The sequence below is a fragment of the Delphinus delphis genome, chromosome 15, assembly GCF_949987515.2.
Source record: "Delphinus delphis chromosome 15, mDelDel1.2, whole genome shotgun sequence".
In the NCBI taxonomy this organism is placed as follows: Eukaryota; Metazoa; Chordata; class Mammalia; order Artiodactyla; family Delphinidae; genus Delphinus; species Delphinus delphis.
In genome coordinates, this window is record NC_082697.1 from 76,530,638 (window position 1) to 76,550,468 (window position 19,831).

Here is a 19,831-nt window from a genome sequence, read left to right on the forward strand (position 1 = left end):
AAAAACTAAAATGTTATCCATCAAATACTTGTACCCAAAGTCTAGCAAAATATCATGAGAGATAGGTTGAACTGAAGTAATCCCCACCTCAAGGATGGTGTTCAAAGGTATCACTCCGCTAGGAGAGTTGCTCCACACTCCTGACCCTTGATCCCTGATTGGGATCCCTGGCTCCAGACACCCAACACTGCTTCGCCTTATTTTATTGTGTCTCAGAATGCCCTAGAATGGCTTTCTTTGCTTCCCCCAGAATCTCTGTTATCAGCCCCTCCTATTCTCGGGGTCTCCGACTCTTGGATTTTGTTTATTTATTCATTCATTCATTCATTCTGCACTGCGTGCGGCTTGTGGGATCTTAGTTCTCTAACCAGGGATTGAACCTGGGCCCTCGGCAGTGAGAGCGCCGAGTCCTAACCACTGGACCACCAGGGAATTCCCTGGATTCTATTTAAAGTTGCTATTATTATACTGTGTAGGCCCTTACTTAAAACTGTAGACTCTCAAATTCATATACTTTCTTTTTTTTTTTTTAGGCGTGTATTTATTTTTCAAACACACACACTGTATTTTATTTTTACAAGAGATAAATAAACTGACACCGAGCATTGTAAATGGATGACCACAACAAAAGCAACAATGATTGCAATTACCGAACACGTAACACACTCATACTATGTCATAATATTGACATTCAGTCCAGGAATCCTCCACAAAAGGTGATATATTTTTAAAAGTATAAAAAAGATGTATAGCTGATTCACTTTGATATACAGCACAAACTAACACACCATTGTAAAGCAATTATACTCCAATAAAGATGTTAAAAAAAAAGTATAAAAAAGAGCTATTGGAATTTAGAATAGGAGAAATGTGCCGGTCTCTGATTCATAACAAGGGGCTGCAGAAGTCTCAACTGTTGTGGGAAACTGTTTCTAAAAGGATATCTTCCATATAAAAATTAGATGAAAATATATCTTAACAAGAGCTAGGACTGGAAGTTCTCCAAATTGTCTTCTACTCACTAGGTTGATGATGCTGAATTCTCAGAGCTTATATCTGCTGTAAAATGGGACTGACAATATCTGGTTCATAGAGTATTCTTACGGTAATAAGGATTCCCTAAGATAATATCAAAGGGCTTTGTAAGAGATGGTCTTCTCACTACTGCTGTTATAAATATTCTTAAAAACCATAACCTCAAAGTAGCTTCCATTTTGTTTTTCACATTGCAGGTGTTCAATATTTATTGAATTACTATGCTAAACAATGTAAAAGTATCCAGTTATTAAGGAAATTCCTTTATTCAAAATTTCTTTACCCTCAGACTGGATGACAATTCTAATGTTCCCAATACAAATGTTCATAATAGCCAAAAGGTGGAAAAAACCCAAATCAACTGATCAACCAATAAGTAAAATGTGGAATATCCATAGAATGGAATATTATTCAGCAATAAAAAGGACTAGAGTGTTGCTACATGCTGTAACACGAAGACCCTCAAAAACATTGTGCTAAGTGAAAGAGGCCAATCATAAAAGACCACATACTATGTGATTCCATCCATATGAAATATGCAGAACAGGGAAATCGGTAGACACAGAAAGTAGATCAGTGTCTGCTTAGGACGTGATAGCTAAAAGGTACAGGGTTTCTTTACACGCTGGTGAAATGTTCTAAAATCAACCACAGTGATGGTTGTAGATAATCTGTGAACATGCTAAAAAACATTGAGTTGCACACTTTACATGGGTGAACTGTGTGGTATATGAATTAAACATCAATAAAGCTGTCCCCGCCCCCCACCCCCGCCAAAAAAAAGGTTCTTTAAAGACCCAGCTAAGCCACTTACAAAGTTTAGGCAGAGAGAAGTCTATTTCAGCTCATATCCTAAAAAATAAACTGGAAGAGAAACTCCTCCTGAAAAGAGGCAACCCTATGGTGTATGGGGCTGCCATGTCCTCTCCAATCCTGTCTGAACCAGCTGGGTACTAGGCAGCTGACCACCAATAAAACCAAGCCAGGAACACTCAACTCCATTTGTCAGTGACCTGGGACACAATCCCATGGCTACCTCACTTGCTCTCAATCTCTGGAATGTTCTAGGTCTGGCTTCTAGGTCCAATAGTGCATGGTTCTTATTGCATTCAGAAACTGAAAGTCTCTGACTCAGGCAACCTTGTACATTCCTGGGAGTTGCAACCTCTAGAAGGATGTTGAATGTTGGGGTGGGGCTGAGGCCAGGGCCAGTGGAGGGTGGGGTCTGATCTACCATCACCTCCAATAGTATTCGTGTTGTCCACTTTTCTCATTGTTGCTTTTGCTATAGTTTCCTGAGATAGTCACAGAAGGGTCTGTTGGCTTCCCACTTTCTTTTAGTGGTGCTTGAGTTCCTTTTTTTTTTTTAACATCTTTATTGGAGTATAACTGCTTTACAATGGTGTGTTAGTTTCTGCTTTATATTTATAACAAAGTCAATCAGCTGTACATATACATATGTCCCCATATCTCCTCCCTCTTGCATCTCCCTCCCTCCGACCCTCCCTATCCCACCCCTCTAGGTGGTCACAAAGCACCGTGCTGATCTACCTGTGCTATGTGGCTGCTTCCCACTAGCTATCTGTTTTACATTTGGTAGTGTATATATGTCCATGCCACTCTCTCACTTCGTCCCAGCTTACCCTTCCCCCTCCCTGTGTCCTCAAGTCCATTCTCTATGTCTGCGTCTTTATCCTGTCCTGCCCCTGGGTTCTTCAGAACCTTTTTTTTTTTTTTTTTTTTTGCGGTACGCGGGCCTCTCACTGTTGTGGCCTCTCCCGTTGCGGAGCACAGGCTCCGGACGCGCAGGCTCAGCGGCCATGGCTCACAGGCCCAGCTACTCCGCAGCATGTGGGATCTTCCCGGACCAGGGCACGAACCTGTGTCCCCTGCATTGGCAGGCGGACTCTCAACCACTGTGCCACCGGGGAAGCCCTTTTTTTTTTTTTTTTTTTTAATAATTCCATATATATGTGTTAGCATATGGTATTTGTTTTTCTCTTTCTGACTTACTACACTCTGTGATGCTTGAATTTTTCTTTTTATGAAATAGGGTATTTGGAACCCACAGATTGCTTTTCTCTATGTAGGTCTATTGACCCTACAGTTACTGGAAATTTATCTCAGAGTTCTATGACATCACATACATTTTGGAAGAAAATACAAAAAGAAGATATCAGAGGCTGCTGCCTGATGCTTCTTCATTGCATTTCTTAATATCAATATCAATGTTCTGAAGTGTTCTGTAGTTCTAAGGCAATGCTGTTCATTCATTTTTTATTTGCATTTGGACAGGGCTTAGAGAACAAATTTACACGTACGTTTAACATTGGCTCTTTAAGATTTGGAATTCAAATGATCTGAACTCAATGCAATATTCGTATAAGGCAACCACTGCACACTTTATATTTTTCAGAGGGCTTTACAAACATGATCTCATGAGAAAGAGAGCTGGACCAAGAATCAGGAGTCTTGGGTTCTGGGACTGGCTCTCCCGCCAACCAGAGGTGGCACCTTGGGAGATCCACATACTCTTCTTGGACCTTAGTTTTTCAGTTCATAAAATGGGTGAGTGGACTTGATGATCTCTGAGATACCTTTTATATCAGATATTTTGTGATTCTGTGTTCATCACTGATGGTCATTTTGATCTAGCACAGAGAATTAGAGAATTAGTGTCAAAGTTTTATCATTGCTCTATATTCTTAGTTTTTCAAGATTAGAATTCCAAATATTCCTCTTAGGTGATTTACTTACAACTAAAATGGAGTGCTACGAGTTGACGTAGGGTACTTTGCTATGGCCCAGGTCAAAGCCAAGTTTAAATCAGAGTGGTGGTTGTCACACTTGACTGTGTAACAGAATCACCTGAGGGCTTGTTAAAACACAGGTTACCAGGCCTCATTCCCAGAGTTTCTGGTGGTGCTGGTGCTACTGGTCCAAGGACCACAGTTTGAGAACTTCTGAGCTAGAGGTATGTTAGCCCAGTGAGACTGCTTTGTTTTGCCTCTGTTGCTATAGAAAAGCTAAGAGTGTTCCCACGTATTTAAAGAAAAGGGATTAGTTTGTCTTGGACACCTCCTCCTCTCGGTTTCATTTTTTCTGATTAATTTCTATCATGATGTAAGTCTTCCTGGCCTGGGTATAGAGTTTGCATTATAGGGGCTGAGGCTGGGATGAATGGACTATCTTAAGCAAAATAGCCAAGAACTAAGGAGACAGAGAAGTCATAGTATTAATAGTTGAATAAACGAGAGTTGTATCTTCCACGATCAAGAAAAGCAGTGTTGATAAGGGGGGAAAGCAGGGAAAATCTGTATAACCATATGTACTAGTGATTCTGTTCTGAAAAATGTGGCAGACTTGTTCACCAAAATGTCTCCTTCTCTTTTTCTTGAGTACATAGCTGGACTGCACTTCCAGCTTTCCTCGTGGCTAGATGTGGTCATGGATTAGTTGTGTTCAGTGACATGTGAGTGGATGTGATTTGTGCAGCTCTAGAAAGTAGTCTGGAGATTTGTATAAGAGACTGTGCCTCTTCCCTGTTCCCTTTCTCCTCCTCCATCTTCTGGATGGAAATCCATGGAGTCTGAGTCCCTGAGTCACCACCTGGAGGAGAGCTGCCTGATGACATTCAGGAACTCTGGAATTTTTACATGAGTTAGATATATATATCTACTGTATTTGAGCTCTCATAAACTTTTGGGTCTATTTTTTACTGCATCCACATCCTAATCAATAAGCATATATTCCATTATTTCTCAATATTGGAGGACCAAGCTGTGGGGATGGGAGAAAACAAAAGTTAGGACCAGATAAATGCATATCAGATCCTAAATATGGGCTGAGAGCTATACTAACCAATGTTCCCATTAGAGTTAGATGAAGAAGGGGATCTCCTGGCACTTAGGGGGCTTGTGAGTAGAACCCACATAAATTCACACTAAAATCTATTGAGAGATCCCAATTATACTCTTCTATTTTCAAGATGAGAATATTATAAAAATTAACATAGACTAGTTGGAAAATATGCCACAGAATAAGGAAAGGGGACCATCTCTCAGTGTACTGAGTGGAGAAATATAGTTCTGGAAATATTTACTGCAAGAACAAAAAGAACTTTTTAGAAACTATTTGTTGACCACAATAGTTGCAAGAAGGCATGACCTTGATTAAAGAAGAAGCAAGACAATAAGACAAAATGTAAGAGGTGAAGGGTCTAATGGGATGAGATTCAGATTTAACAAACTGAGGCAGAAAGGGAGAAAGAAGCACTAAAAGGAGAAATCAATGAAACTGATACGAGTGCCAAGATGAAAATTCCCAGGCAAACTTGAGAAGCTCTCTCAGAGCTCAGGGGAAAAGAACTAATAGATAAAAGCAAGAAGAATTTGCCAGATTTGGAGGGCATGAAACAAAGATTAAACTTACGAATTATAGAGATTTCTGAGGCAAGAAACAGAACAAATGGAATAAAATGTAAAGATCGAAAGTATGTTGAAGGAATCTATATGAATTTGAAAAAAACATCTGAATTTAAAGATTGAAATGGCTTGCTATGTTTCAGGCAACACACACACACACACACACACACACACACACACACACACACACACACACACACACACACACACACACACTCGCTCATATCCTGGCCATTAAAAAAAATTCTAAGAGTTAAAATCAGCCACTTGGGACTTCCCTGGTGGCACAGTGGTTAAGAATCCACCTGCCAATTCAGGCGACACGGGTTCAAGCCCTGGTCTGGGAAGACCCCACCTGCCACGGAGCAACTAAGCCCACGCACCACAACTACTGAGCCTGCGCTCTAGAGCCCGCGAGCCACAACTACTGAGCCCGCGTGCCACAACTACTGAGCCCGCGTGCCACAACTACTGAAGCCCACGCACCTAGAGCCCATGCTCTGCAACCCAGAGCCCGTGTTCTGCAACAAGAGAAGCCACCGCAATGAGAAGCCTGTGTACCGCAGCGAAGAGTAGCACCCGCTCACTGCAACTAGAGAGAACCTACACGCAGCAACGAAGACCCAACACAGCCAAAAATAAAAAATACAAATAAATAAATAAATTTATATTAAAAAAATAAAATCAGCCACTCAAAATTATTTACGTATCCAGGCCGGAAAAAAAAAATCAGTTTTACCACAAGAGAACAAAAATTCAATCTGGCTTCAGACTTTGACTGTTTTTTTTTTGTTGTTTTTTGTTTTTTGTTTTTTTTTTTTGCGGTACGCGGGCCTCTCATTGTTGTGGCCTCTCCCGTTGCAGAGCACAGGCTCCGGACGCGCAGGCTCAGTGGCCATGGCTCACGGGCACAGCCGCTCCACGGCATGTGGGACCTTCCCGGACCAGGGCACGAACCCATGTCCCCTGCATCGGCAGGCGGACTCTCAACCACTGTACCACCAGGGAAGCCCCAGACTTCTACTCTTTAACCTTAAATGATAAAAGATGATGGAATAACATCTACTGGTTTTATAGGGAAATTGTTTATATCCATGGTTTTTGAACCAGGCTAAATTTTCGTTTATGGTTGAAGGTAGAAGCAAACTATTCTAGGAAGTGTAAGGACCTAGGAAATTTATCAACTATTTGCCCTTTGTGGGAAAACTTTTTCCAGAAGACATTATCTAATTGCCAGAGCTGAATCAATATTATAAGTTCAAAAAAGTCAGTGATCTGATAGCCTTTGTATAAAACATGATCTTTGAGCTTCTACACTATCCTCTATTCAGCCTACTGGCCTGGAGGGGGTGCTGCGTCCTGGCGTCTGTAGCGGATTCACCTTGCTCAGCCACATCCCTGGGCAGCCCATCTAGCTCTCTACTCTGTATTCCTGCTATCCAGGAACCCAGAGCAGCTCAGGAGAGCCACACCTCAAGGTGTCCTCCCTCCCTGATTGATGCTCTGCAGCCACATAGACACGACTGTGCCCCAAGATGGTGCAAGAGAAGCCTCAGAGGCATGTTTTGAAGTCCTAGATGAAGAATGAGACCTAGGGTCTCTCTGCTGTAGACTGAATGTTTGCATCCCCCAAATTCATATTTTGAAAACTAATCCCTAGTGTGATGGTATTTGGAGGCGGGGCTTTGGGGAGATGCTTGGGTCATGAGGGAGATGATTGGGTCATGAGATGATTGGGTCATCATGAATGGGATGAAAGCCCTTATAAAAGAGACCCCAGAGAGTTCCCTTGTCCCTTCTAGCATGGGGCCACCACCTGTCAGGGCCACCACCTGTCAGGGCCACCTGTGAACCAGGAAGCAGGTTCTCATCAGACACGGAATCTGCCAGCGCGTTGATCTAGACTTCCCAGTCTCCAGCACTGTGAGAAATAGTTTCTGTTGTTTATAAGCCACCGAATCCATGGTATTTTTCTTACAGCAGCCTGAATGCACTAAGACAGTCTCCTTTGCTCTCCATAGTACCTTCATCCACCTAAATACCTGCCCCTCTCAGGCTGAAGAGGGGAAAATGGGCACACCTACGTGGGAGGGTGGAATTTCCCCCTTCCTCTTTCTAGCTGGACCTCTCTTAAATACATACCTTTAATCTAGATCATAAAAACAGTTGGTTTGGGATGTTTGGGGCCAGGGAGATTAGAGAAATTTAGACAAAACTTTCTTTAGATAATGCCTGGGATTGCAAGGTATTATCTGCTACAAAATCCTAGTTTTGAATTCTAGAAGCTGAACTTTAGTTTCCTTCTATGCTTTCTTTCTCTAATAAACCCCTCCAGGTAGCTGGGCATTAGGGGCTGATGAGGGCTGACTAGGATGAAGGCTATTCATAGAAAAAGACAAAACGTTACTATGTTACCTTTATATCAGATGATCCCAATTTATATATTTTTGTATAATATGTAAATACGTTATGTGTAAATACATAAAATTCAACCAGTTATGAACCATGATTATTTCTAAGTAGTAGTATAATAGGTAATTTTTTCTTTATATTAGCCTGAAATTTTATTTTTCTAAGCTCACTATAATGCTCATGCATTGCTTCTGTCATAAAAACAATAACTGTTGCTTAAAAATGTTGTAAAAATAGGAACTGTAGGGACTTACAATAGCCAAAACAGACTACGTGACAACATTCAAAATCGTGGTAATAAATTTTAGGACAGAAATGTAAGATTCAGTATGGTAACAAGTCTGTATACTTAAGGGTCAAAATATAATTTAACTTCAAAAAAATCAAATGTGCTTATTTTTAATTAATCATAGTGTTTAGGTAGAAAAATCCACTCACTTGGTCATATGTTGCCGTGGCTATTTATAGTACTTATCATACCAATACGTGAAATAATAGAAGTGGCATATTTGATATAAATGGGCATTGTTTTGTCAGTATGCATAGTCTTCCCTGAAATTGATCTGATAGCTTGCTTCTCCTTCTTACCGAGTGCTAATTCTGGCAGGCACAAGCCAGAATTCTGTTCCAAAACCTGGCTTTCATCACCTATTTCTCTTTCTTCAAAGGAGAGAAATGGAAAGGGTGTTATAAAACAGGAACCATAGCTTGTTCACCAGGCTATGAATGAATCACCAAGTGATGAATCATACCAGGGCCACTGATGGTGCCCTAAATCATGAGAGCAGCCTGTCAAGGGGAACCCCATGGGGAACCCCATGGGAGCTTTAGAACTGGCACCACTCATCCATCTCCTTCAGGGTGCATTCGTGGGCCCATGTGCTCATGTGACAAGTGATATTTTGGGATAAGGAACTCCTGGGGTTCTTATCGTAAGCTTCTCTGACTAATTAGAAAGGAGTCAGTCCCCTGCCTTTCCCTGGAGTTGTGTTACTAGTGTGAGGTGCTAGAAATGGATGTCTACATTTATGTCATTCCAACTCCAGCCCAGCTGTTTAGAATAAGCAGCCAGCTCTCGGCAGGCTTCTCTGCTCTTCTCCCGGAACTAACAAAAGGTCAGCTGAGCAGTACATCAAGAGTGCTCTTCCTGAAACTTCTCAATTGCGAAAATAGAAATGACGTTCCACGTAGAGTGCTGACATGTCACTGAGTGATAATCCCACCTTGCCAAATCCCCGTGCGGAGCGATCAGGCTGCCTCGCTGGTTCCTTCTTCCTATTTTCTAGGGTTGCATCCTGACTCCTGTGATACGTGTTAGGATAGAATTTTCTAGAATCACCTGGCTTTCTCTCTGGCAGTTCCACTGTCTCAGTTCAGTGTCTGTCTTAAAATGGACTTAGCTGTCAACCAGCGGCCTTAGTTTGATGCTCTCCTCACTGCTGGACTTTCTGTTAACTCTCTTCTTCAACCAATTTTCTTAGCTCAGTTTGAACTTGAAGTTGTCATCCACCCCACCATTTGAGCTTGGGCAGAGCAGTAAACAGAGCACCCAACAAACTGGTTCAAAAGTCACGCTCTTAGGTAGAGTGTGGGCTATTTTCAAAACAGACTGCCTGAATTCAGTCAAGCAACAAGCAACCAGGCAGTTACTAACTGGTGGGTTGTGATCCAGCCATCAGAAGTGTGATATCTTTCAAAGCCGCCTGTGTGTGTAGATGCGGCAGGAGTTCCTATCAACTGACATCCTTATGATCACGCCTCTTCATCGGCACATCAGTACTGGGTACCCTTAGTTTTCTCATGCTTTGCTAGTATGTTTCCTTAAGGAATTAATTTATTCTAATTAATTTTAAGGCATGATATCCCTCCATTAAACCTGATCCCACTTAGAAAAAGGTATGTTCTTTTGGCGTCATAGAATTATATAGGAACAAGAAATTTCAATGACCTTCTGGGTCTGGGAACTGGAAATATAATTTTCAGTGAAATCCTACTATTCCTCCTCTTCTTCCTTCTTTTTCTTGTCATTCTCCTCCTTCTTCCATATCCCTCCAGGACCTCAGTATGTATCACTGTTAATCTAGATTCCAGAGGTGAAAGCCTTGCCTGGAATGGGGTAAGAACACTCCTTCCCCCTTTCTGCTTTAATTATAAATATGTGAATCACAGTCCTAGGAAAACACATGGGGAAAGAAAAGAAATATATAGAGAAGGAGGAAAAATGCCTGACCAGATGTCCCCCAGCCTCCCAAGGCATCCACCAGACAAGTTAATAACTTAAGACAATGTCTGACAGGTTGATATTTCCAGCTTGCGTTCCTGAAAGATATTTTGGGACCCAAAATATTGCAGTGCCTCCCTGCCATGTGAAATTCTAAAAGGAGATTCAGAAAAGCAAAGAGGAATGCTTAGAAAAAGGACTATTTCTGATTTTGTCAATACAGTTCAGGGGTCATAGAAGTTGTTGATTTAAAGAATCTAAGACTTGCTCTGTGGGCTCAGTTCTCAGGGAGAAATTTGCTAGCTGGACTTAATCACTACCTTCAACTTCAGTGACTTCCCACAGTGGACACTTGCTCCTTAATTTTATTTCTCTTAAGACTCACTTGGCCCTTTATGTTCTTGTGGCCCTTTGATGGGTTGAGTTATGTTAACTCCTGTGGATTTGCTTCCTAGACCCCAACCCAGTGGGAGGAGATGTCATACCTCTGACCTCTGTCTCACCCAGTGCTGGGACCCCTCGTCTTCTATATCCTCTTTTTCTCCCCTTGGCCCATCCCGGGTGGTTCAAGCACAGCACAACATCTTCTTTTTTTTTTTTTTTTAATGGAGGTAGATTTGATTTACAATGTTGTGTCAATCTCTGCTGTACAGCAAGGTGACTCAGTTACATACATATAGACATTCTTTTTTAAATATTCTCTTCCATTATGGTTTATCCCTGGAGATTGGATAATAGTTCCCTGTGCTATAGATAGGACCTTGTTGTTTATCCATTCTACATGTAATAGTTTGCATCTACCAACCCCAAACTCCCAGTCCATCCCTCTCCCCCCCACAACCTTGGCAACCACAAGTCTGATCTCTATGTCTGGGAGTCTGTTTCTGTTTTGTACCTAGGTTCATTTGTGTCATATTTTAGATTCCACATATAAGTGATATCATACGGTATTTGTCTTTCTCTTTCTGACTTACTTCACTTAGTATGATAATCTCCACTTGCATCCATGTTGTTACAAATGGCATTATTTTGTTCTTTTTTATGGCTGAGTATATATATACCACATCTTCTTTATCCAATTATCTGTCAGTGGACATTTAGGTTGTTTCCATGTCTTGGCTATTGTGAATAGCGCTGCTATGAACATAGGGGTGCATGTATCTTTTTGAATTATACTTTTATCTGGGTATATGCCCAGGAGTGGGATTGCTGGATCATGTGGTAATTCTATTTTTAGTTTTCTGAGGAACCTCCATGCTGTTTTCCACAGTGGCTGAACCAACTTACATTCCCACCAACAGTGCAGGAGGTTCCCTTTTCTCCACACCCTCTCCAGCATTTGCTGTTTGCAGACTTTTTGATGATGGCTCTTCTGACCGGCGTGAGGTGGTACCTCTTTTGATTTGCATTTAAGCATAGCGTCTTCTTGGTAGCCATTAATGGGATCCTGAGTTGCCCACAGCAGCAGCTACCATGGGTCCTCCATACACTGACCTTGATGTCAGCATTTGTTCCATGAGTGCTACAACTGTTCTGTTAGGGTCTTCACGTAGTGGCCTGGGTCCTTTTGCTTTCTCACAACCCCTACTCTCATGGAATACATTCCACTAGAGCCGTAGGACAGGGCTTATAGGGCCACTGTCTGCCTCTTTGGAGCTCCAGGTCTTGCTGCTCCTGCTTTCCATCACAGAGAAGGAGCTCTGGTGTGGGTGAGAACAACTCCTCAGCCTTAGTTAAAGAGGCAGAATAACATCGATTCAGAGGAATGCTGGCTACCACTCAGCAACGAGAAAGATGTGGAGACAGGGGACCAGGCAACCCAGAAGGGCCATTCCTTAGAGTGAGTTATGATGCGTATGCAGTTTTCAGTGACTTGCTGTGTTATTCGCCTGGATCTGAGAAACCCTGTTCTCCAGAGGCTGATGATGGTGCTCCCAGGGCAGTGGTTTACTTTCCTGCACAGCATCTGTTTTACATCCTGCTATCCGTGAATGTGTGTAGTTGGCTATTTGCCTGCACTTGCCTCTCTCTCCTTCTCCCCCTCCTCCCGATAGCTTTTCTGTTTGGAAGAACCAGATCATTTCTCTCCCCGAACAGGTCTTTCCAGGGAGGAAAACGCCGAACAATACCAAATGTGGCCTTTGGTTTGTGTATTTCCTGGTCCCCTGCCACCCCGCACCGGGGAACCTGGGCAGAGCAGCGCCTCTGGAAGCTCTTCCCATTTTGTGGACACAGCCCTGAATTCCAACCTTTCCAGAAGGGCTTCAAGTCACCTTTGTGACAGTGGTTAGTGTTATGGTCAACTTGGGCGGCTTCAGGTGTGACCCCTAGAGCTGCGAGCTCCAGGTTTTTCCCTCCCTGCCTTCCCCAATCTCCCCACAATCCCTTCTGCCTTCATTTCTAATTGGAAAAATAGGGGAGGGAGGTGTGGTTAAAGCAGAGATACTAAAATAGGTCAGGCCATCACGCAGGTTCCAAAATAAACATCATTAATGCCAAGTCACTGAACCATACAGCCCAAGCTGACAGTGCCTCGTCTCCCTGCTGCTTCTGACTTGGGATTTTAAAGAAACAGTGAAAGGACTTACAAAAGAGGCTTCCCCAAAGGGAGGCAGTTTTGGGGTGAGTTGGGGGGATAAGAGAAATGAGGAAAGACCCTGCCATAGCAAGATTTAAGTGCAAACCAGAACTTGCTCTTTATAATCCAGGTTGCTATTTTTGGTTATCAGTGTGGGGTATGGAGGGGACCAGAATGGGGAGGCAGAAACGTATTCTTGCCCCAGTGCAGGTCTGAACTTTATGAGGGTGGAACGGTAAGCACACAACATAGGGTTTTATGCATCAGCACAACTTTGTGTCAGATTGTTCTCAGCCGGTATCTTGTAGGGGCCACGTGAATATGAATGGCCCTGTTGTTCTGGAGGTTGAATTGCAGTTACCAAGATGTGATAGGAAACGTGGTCTTAATGCTGCCCAGTAAAACGGTATTCCTCCACCTGTGTGTGGCACCTATGGTCCATTTAGTTTCATATACACAAAGTAATCTCTTTGGTAGTCAAACTCCCATGAGCCCCCCAGAAAACAGGGAAGCAAGAACTCTGTTGCCTAGCAACCAATGGATCATTACAACACTAGATAAATCGAATCAATATTGCTCTAAATATTGAACCTTCAGGTGATGAAAAAACCCTCAGAGCCATGTCCGTAACTCCTTGGCTCTCCTTTCCTAGACTCAGCAGCTGAGTGGGACCAGCTTGCGTTTTGACAATCTCCAGGGTCCTACAGGGAGGGAGAGGACAGTGTGCTGAGTTCCACAGCACAGCCCATCAGGAGTGACTCCAGAAAGGGGATTCCTAAAGGCTGAATCCCTGGAGTTTGGAGCCTCCTGTCCACCTGGCAGCACTGGCTGGCCTGGAGTGAAGTCACGGTCCTGAGTTCCTAACTTACTGGCATCTGGTCAGGGCTCATTAAAGTTAAAGAGACCAAGGTCATTCTGCCAACAGTTTCTTCGAAAGAGCTCCGGCGAGCAGTCAGGGCACTCCATGGTCAGTCCTCTCATTAGCCCCTGACCCCCAGGTCCTCCCCCTCCCTCTCATCACCAAGCCCCAGCTGTGGACTGTGCCTTCTCTGTCTGCCAGCACCCCTCAGGTTGCCACTCTGGGGCTTCTTTTCCCTTAAAGTCTCTTTTCATCTATTTTAAGGCAACCCTCACATTCCACGTTTGCCCAGGCCCCGAAACCTTGATAGGAACCAGCCCAGTTTGGGAGAACTTTGAACAACATCCAGCTGCCTCGGTTTTCTAACTAGTGATTTTTCTTCCTGGAAATAACACTGTGTCCTATTCCTAGAAACAGTTTCCTGTCAGAATATTCTTTCTGAATAGGCTACAATAGGTACTCTTTTAGAAGCTTCCTTTGGGAGCCCCAACTTTAGGCTTCTGTCACAGTGCTGTTGGAAGCACTCATTTTTTCATATGTAAACTTGAGGGTTGACCTTGGTGAGTTACTGAGGTGTAGAAGAAGAAAACTAACATGAACCCTGCCACATGCCAGGTGCTGCACAGGTGCTTTAACTGGGGCTGCTCATTTAAGCCCTGTGATATCCATATGAGGTCGAGCTTTTATTTCCATTTTACAGATGGGGAAACTGAGGCTTAACAAGGTTATAGGAACTTACGTTTAAGAGAGAGTTGCAGTGTTCTAACAGGTGGTAATTCCAGCCTTCTCTCTGACCTTTGTGTGGTCACTGAGAGGTATATGGCTGGGCAATGGGCCCTTTCTTTTTTTTTTTTTAACATCTTTATTGGAGTATAATTGCTTTAAAATGATGTGTTAGTTTCTGCTTTATAACAAAGTGAATCAGCTATACATATACATATGTCCCCATATCTCCTCCCTCTTGCGTCTCCCTCCCACCCTCCCTATCCCACCCCTCTAGGTTGTCACAAAGCACCAAACTGATCTCCCTGTGCTATGTGGCTGCTTCCCACTAGCTATCTATTTTACATTTGCTAGTGTATATATGTCCATGCCACTCTCTCATTTCGTCCCAGCTTACCCTTCCCCCTCCCCGTGTCTTCAAGTCCATTCTCTACGTCTGCGTCTTTATTCATGTCCTACCCCTAGGTTCTTCAGAACCATTGTTTTTTTTTTTTTTTAGATTCCATATATATATATGTGTTAGCATATGGTATTTGTTTTTCTCTTTCTGACTTACTTCACTCTGTATGACAGACTCTAGGTCCATCCACCTCACTACAAATAACTCAATTTCGTTTCTTTTTATGGCTGAGTAACATTCCATTGTATATATGTGCCACATCTTCTCCATTCATCTGTCGATGGACACTTAGGTTGCTTCCATGTCCTGGCTATTGTAAATAGAGCTGCAATGAACATTGTGGTACATGACTCTTTTTGCATTATGGTTTTCTCAGGGTATATGCCCAGTAGTGGGATTGCTGGGTCATATGGTAGTTCTATTTGTAGTTTTTTAAGGAACCTCCATACTGTTCTCCATAGTGGCTGTATCAATTTACATTCCCACCAACAGTGCAAGAGGGTTCCCTTTTCTCCACACCCTCTCCAGCATTTATTGTTTATAGATTTTTTGATGATGGCCAATCTGACTGGTGTGAGTTGCTATCTCATTGTAGTTTTGATTTGCATTTCTCTAATGATTAATGATGTTGAGCATTCTTTCATGTGTTTGTTGGCAGTCTGTATATCTTCTTTGGAGAAATGTCTATTTAGGTCTTCTGCCCATTTTTGGATTGGGCTGTTTTTTTTTTTTTTGATATTGAGCTGCATGAGCTGCTTGTAAATTTTGGAGATGAATCCTTTGTCAGTTGCTTCATTTGCAAATATTTTCTCCCATTCTGAGGGTTGTCTTTTTGTCTTGTTTATGGTTTCCTTTGCTGTGCAAAAGCTTTGAAGTTTCATTAGGTCCCATTTATTTATGTTTGTTTTTATTTCCATTTCTCTAGGAGGTGGGTCAAAAAGGACCTTGCTGTGATTTATGTCATAGAGTGTTCTGCCTGTGTTTTCCTCTAAGAGTTTGATGGTGTCTGGCCTTCCATTTAGGTCTTTAATCCATTTTGAGTTTATTTTTGTGTATGGTGTTAGGGAGTGTTCTAATTTCATTCTTGTACACGTAGCTGTACAGTTTTCCCAGCACCACTTATTGAAGAGGCTTTTTCTCCATTGTATATTCTTGCCTCCTTTATCAAAAATAAGGTGACCATGTGTGCGTGGGTTTATCTCTGGGCTTTCTAATGGACCCTTTCTTATTTCCAATGACCATATGGTGCCATTTCTTTTAAATCGAAGTATAGTTGATGTATAATATTATATGTTACAGGTATACAATATTGTGAGTCACAAATTTTAAAGGTTATACTCCGTTTATAGCTATTATAAAATATTGGCTATATTCACCGTGTTGTACAATATACCCTTGTAGCTTATTTTATACCTAATAGTTCGTACCTGTTAATCCCCTACCTCTATATTGCCCCTCCCCCCTTCCCTCTCCTCACTGGTAACCACTAGTTTGTTCCCTATATCGGTGAGTCTGCTTCTTTTTTGATATATTCGCCATACAGTGCCATATTTAAAGAGGGGGTGAAGGATAGGAATTAACACTTTCTGTACAATAATGTGCAGGATGGTCTCCAACATGCAAGAGAACCTCTCAAATTATGAGACAGGGTGGGACAGGAGAATATATTTGTTTTCCTTCTGGATTTCAGCAGTGCTGGCTCTAATAATTCAGGCAGGTCCTTGGGGTGTGTGTACGCCTGTAGAACCCAACATTTACCTCCAGGACAATTCAGGCAGGTCCCCCTTTTCATTATTCTCTTGATGCTTTGCTCTCCATTATATTATCCCTCAAGCTTGGATTAAATTGTCCTCACGAATGTGGGGGTGAATCAGGAGACTTAAAACATTGGAGGAGGAAACTGAACACTGTCCAGTATAATTTTCCCTATAGCCCAGCAGGTTCTCCACAGGGGTCCTTCTCCCCACACTGGTCCCCTCCCTTCAGGACCCTTTTATCAAGCATCCCATTCTTCCCGTCTCCATGGAGCACATCTCCATCTACCTTCTAGGAAATCTATCTCCCTATCCTCAGGGAAATCTCTGAATCTCAAGATCCATTACTCTCTCCATCCCACTCCAATGGTACATTTATCCTCATCTGAGTCATTGAATTAATGGTAACACCCTGGGCAGGGTGGGTGAGGATGTGCAGCAGGGATATTATTGCTTTTCCCAAGTCCCCGAACAGGACACTTGGCAGGGCTGGGAGGCCTCCATATCTTCTCTCTCCCAGCAGACTGAGTTCTGCTGTCCCAGGGCAGAAAAACTACAGAAACCTACCCAGGTCTCAGGCCAGGTGATGCCATAAGACCCCACCAAGTGTTCTGTGCATGCATCCTCCCCGGACTGGCCTCTGAGTCACTTAATTGTCACCATCATAACCACTATTTGTAGTTCTGCTCCTACAGGCCAGGCCCTGTGCAGTGTGTTATTGTATTTGCTCTTCTAATAACACTGCAAGTTAGATTTCATTAACACCCTTTTACAGAGAGGAAGTGGAAGCAGAGAACGATCATGCAGTTTGCCCAAGGACACCCAGCAAATGGGTGTCCTTTTTAAATGAGTGTGATTTGAAATGAGTTCTGTCTGAAGTCAAGGCTCTCGTGCCTGTTCTGAAGAGTTGACTTTGCTTTGCAGAAGCTGGTGGGAGGAGAGGGCTTACAGGAAATGCTCTGGGAGCACAAGAGGGACCCAGGAGGTGACTGGCAGAATATTGCCTTCACCTGGGAAATCAGGTGACCTGGATTTTAGTCCCAGTTTTATTCAAATTTATTTGAATAAACTCCCAGCTTCTTTTTCAGCATCTGTAACATGAAGGAAGAAGGTTCAGTGACCTTCCAGCTCTTGGAATCCAGTTCAGTCCAGTGGCCAGAGTTCTGAATCCCCTGGAGGCAAAACTTAGGAACTGGATCCAAACCAGCGCAGCCTTTAAATGTCTGTTCTTCCAGACTTCACTTGAAATGAATAAAAGACATAAGTAATCTTCGCATGCATCGCCACTGCCAGGGGCCCACAGAACTGAGTGACTGAGGTCTCTTCCTGCCTAGAATGAAATCCTTCAGTCACTGTTTCCTTGGCTGTGATTTCTTTACATGTGAATAAAAGTCTCTGTAGGAAGGTATTTCTGGTTTTAAAGAAGCCTGAATCTATAAAACAAATCGATTGTTTAGATACTATGAATGTTTATGTTATAAAAGCATTCTGAAGAATTCCTCTTTTTGTGCCGTTCTACAATTATTATTATTAACAAATCAAGTAATGGAAAGATAGTTAAAAATTAGGGATTGAGAAACAGGACCAACGTATAACCAATCTACTGATTCACCTTATTCATAGCTCACCTTATAAAAGTTAGGATGATGTGGGACTTCCCTGGCGGTCCAGTGGTTAAGACTCTGTGCTTCCAATGCAAGGGGCACCGGTCCGATCTCTGGTTGCGGAACTAAGATCCTGCATGCTGTGCAGCACGGCCAAAAAATTTAAAAAAAAAAGTTAGGATGATGCATGTTTGAGATAACACTCATTCCCATATAGACCCTTTGCCTCCCTTAGATGTGTTTCTTCTTTTGAAAATGCCCTTGCTTAGATCTATCAAAATCCTACCTATCCATTCCCATTCTCACTTTTAATCATGTAATGTTTTGCATTATCAACCAGCTATGCCGAGTGTGTTTGTGCAAATTGATTCCATTACTACATTTTTCTTTAGAGTGTTACCCCTATCTTAGCCCCCAGGTGACTAGTGGGATAGTCACAGGCGTTCAGTGTCTACTTATTGACAAAGACCGTGACCGTGCACCAGGGAGCTGCTGGTCCAAAGAGAGGCAGAGACCCGGAGAGCGGGCCTGAACCCCACTGGAAGGCTCAGCCACGCTAAGCTGACCCACATCCTGGGCTGTCCCAGAAACTCCTAGGAGCTAGAAAAGGACATTTTTGCTGCTGTAAGGCAGTGTGTTTGGGGAAGTCAGGTATGCAGCAGCAACAGCTGGTTAATGTATTATTTTTATATGGGCATAGTGAGTGCTGTGGGGAGAAAGGCAGGGTGGTGGGGAAAAGAAAGGTTTCTAGGTTACCCAGGGGAGGAGAGGACGCTGTCATTTGTCTGTCACAGGTCCTGAAGGACCTTGTAGTCAAAATTTCTCTGAACTTTCCATACCTATCATTGTGCCCAACAGGCCATTATGCCAGATTTTTTAAGGCAGGAATTCAGTGGTGACCCGTACAGAGCTAAAAGGGCAAAACTGAAAGGCAGTAAGAGAATAACCTTTTACATCAGGCAAAATGGATGGCCTGATTCCACAGCCCCGAAGGCTTGTATAGCTCAGCAACTTAGAGCAACCTTCATTCTTGTTGGTTTAGGTGACGTCTGTTCGTGCTAAGAGTGAGGGTCCTCCACTCTGCCTGGGCGCAGGAGAGAGCTCTGAACATTTAAAGAAATACAGGCATAATATAATTCAACCTTGATGATGATAGAAATTTCCAGGGGAATGGCAATAATATTCAAATCAGTATTACGATCATCATTTGGAAATATTCACATGATGCTTTAAGCCACTGTGGTCATGTTCTTCCTTGTGTAGAAAGATAGAAGTTTTAAAAAATGGAACACTTGAAAAACCACTTGATACCAGTAATGTGATCCCAGAGGGCTTTGAAGAGTATTAGACTAAGCTTAGAAAAATGATAATTATCTGTTACCTAGAAAAAGCAGGTAGGTCATTGCAGAGAGAGCAATTTAATTTTAGTCCACGTATTTCCACACAAATTTCAGCCTCCCATGCAATTAGCTAAAATAACTAAAATTGGGGAGTGTACAAAGGCCATGCTCATGTGTACTAATTAATGATTCAAATTAAGCAGAATTTATAAACCTGTTGGCAGTTACTTGTTTGAACTGACTTCTCTTTCTGTGTTGATGAGCGCTTCTGTTGAAATGGACCACCCAGTCCAGAGTGATGCCTGCCTCTGCCAGGTCCAGAGGTACTTAGCTTCTGTGCCAACACTCGGGTCTCAGTGTGCTGTTCAAGGAGAATTGCTGGCTATATTTCCATGTGTGAATGTCTTACCTTCCGAGAATCTGAGGGCAAGCATTGAGTCTTGAACCACTCTATTTTCATCTCTGTGTCATTGTGCTGAGC

General features: G+C 42.7%; 1 non-coding gene across 1 annotated transcript; it reads right to left on the reverse strand.

The window, feature by feature from the left end:
* Positions 1-359: 359 nt before the first annotated feature.
* On the reverse strand, positions 360-432 carry TRNAE-CUC (transfer RNA glutamic acid (anticodon CUC)). Its single transcript has one exon. It is a non-coding gene; the product is annotated as a tRNA-Glu (tRNA).
* Positions 433-19,831: the final 19,399 nt, after the last annotated feature.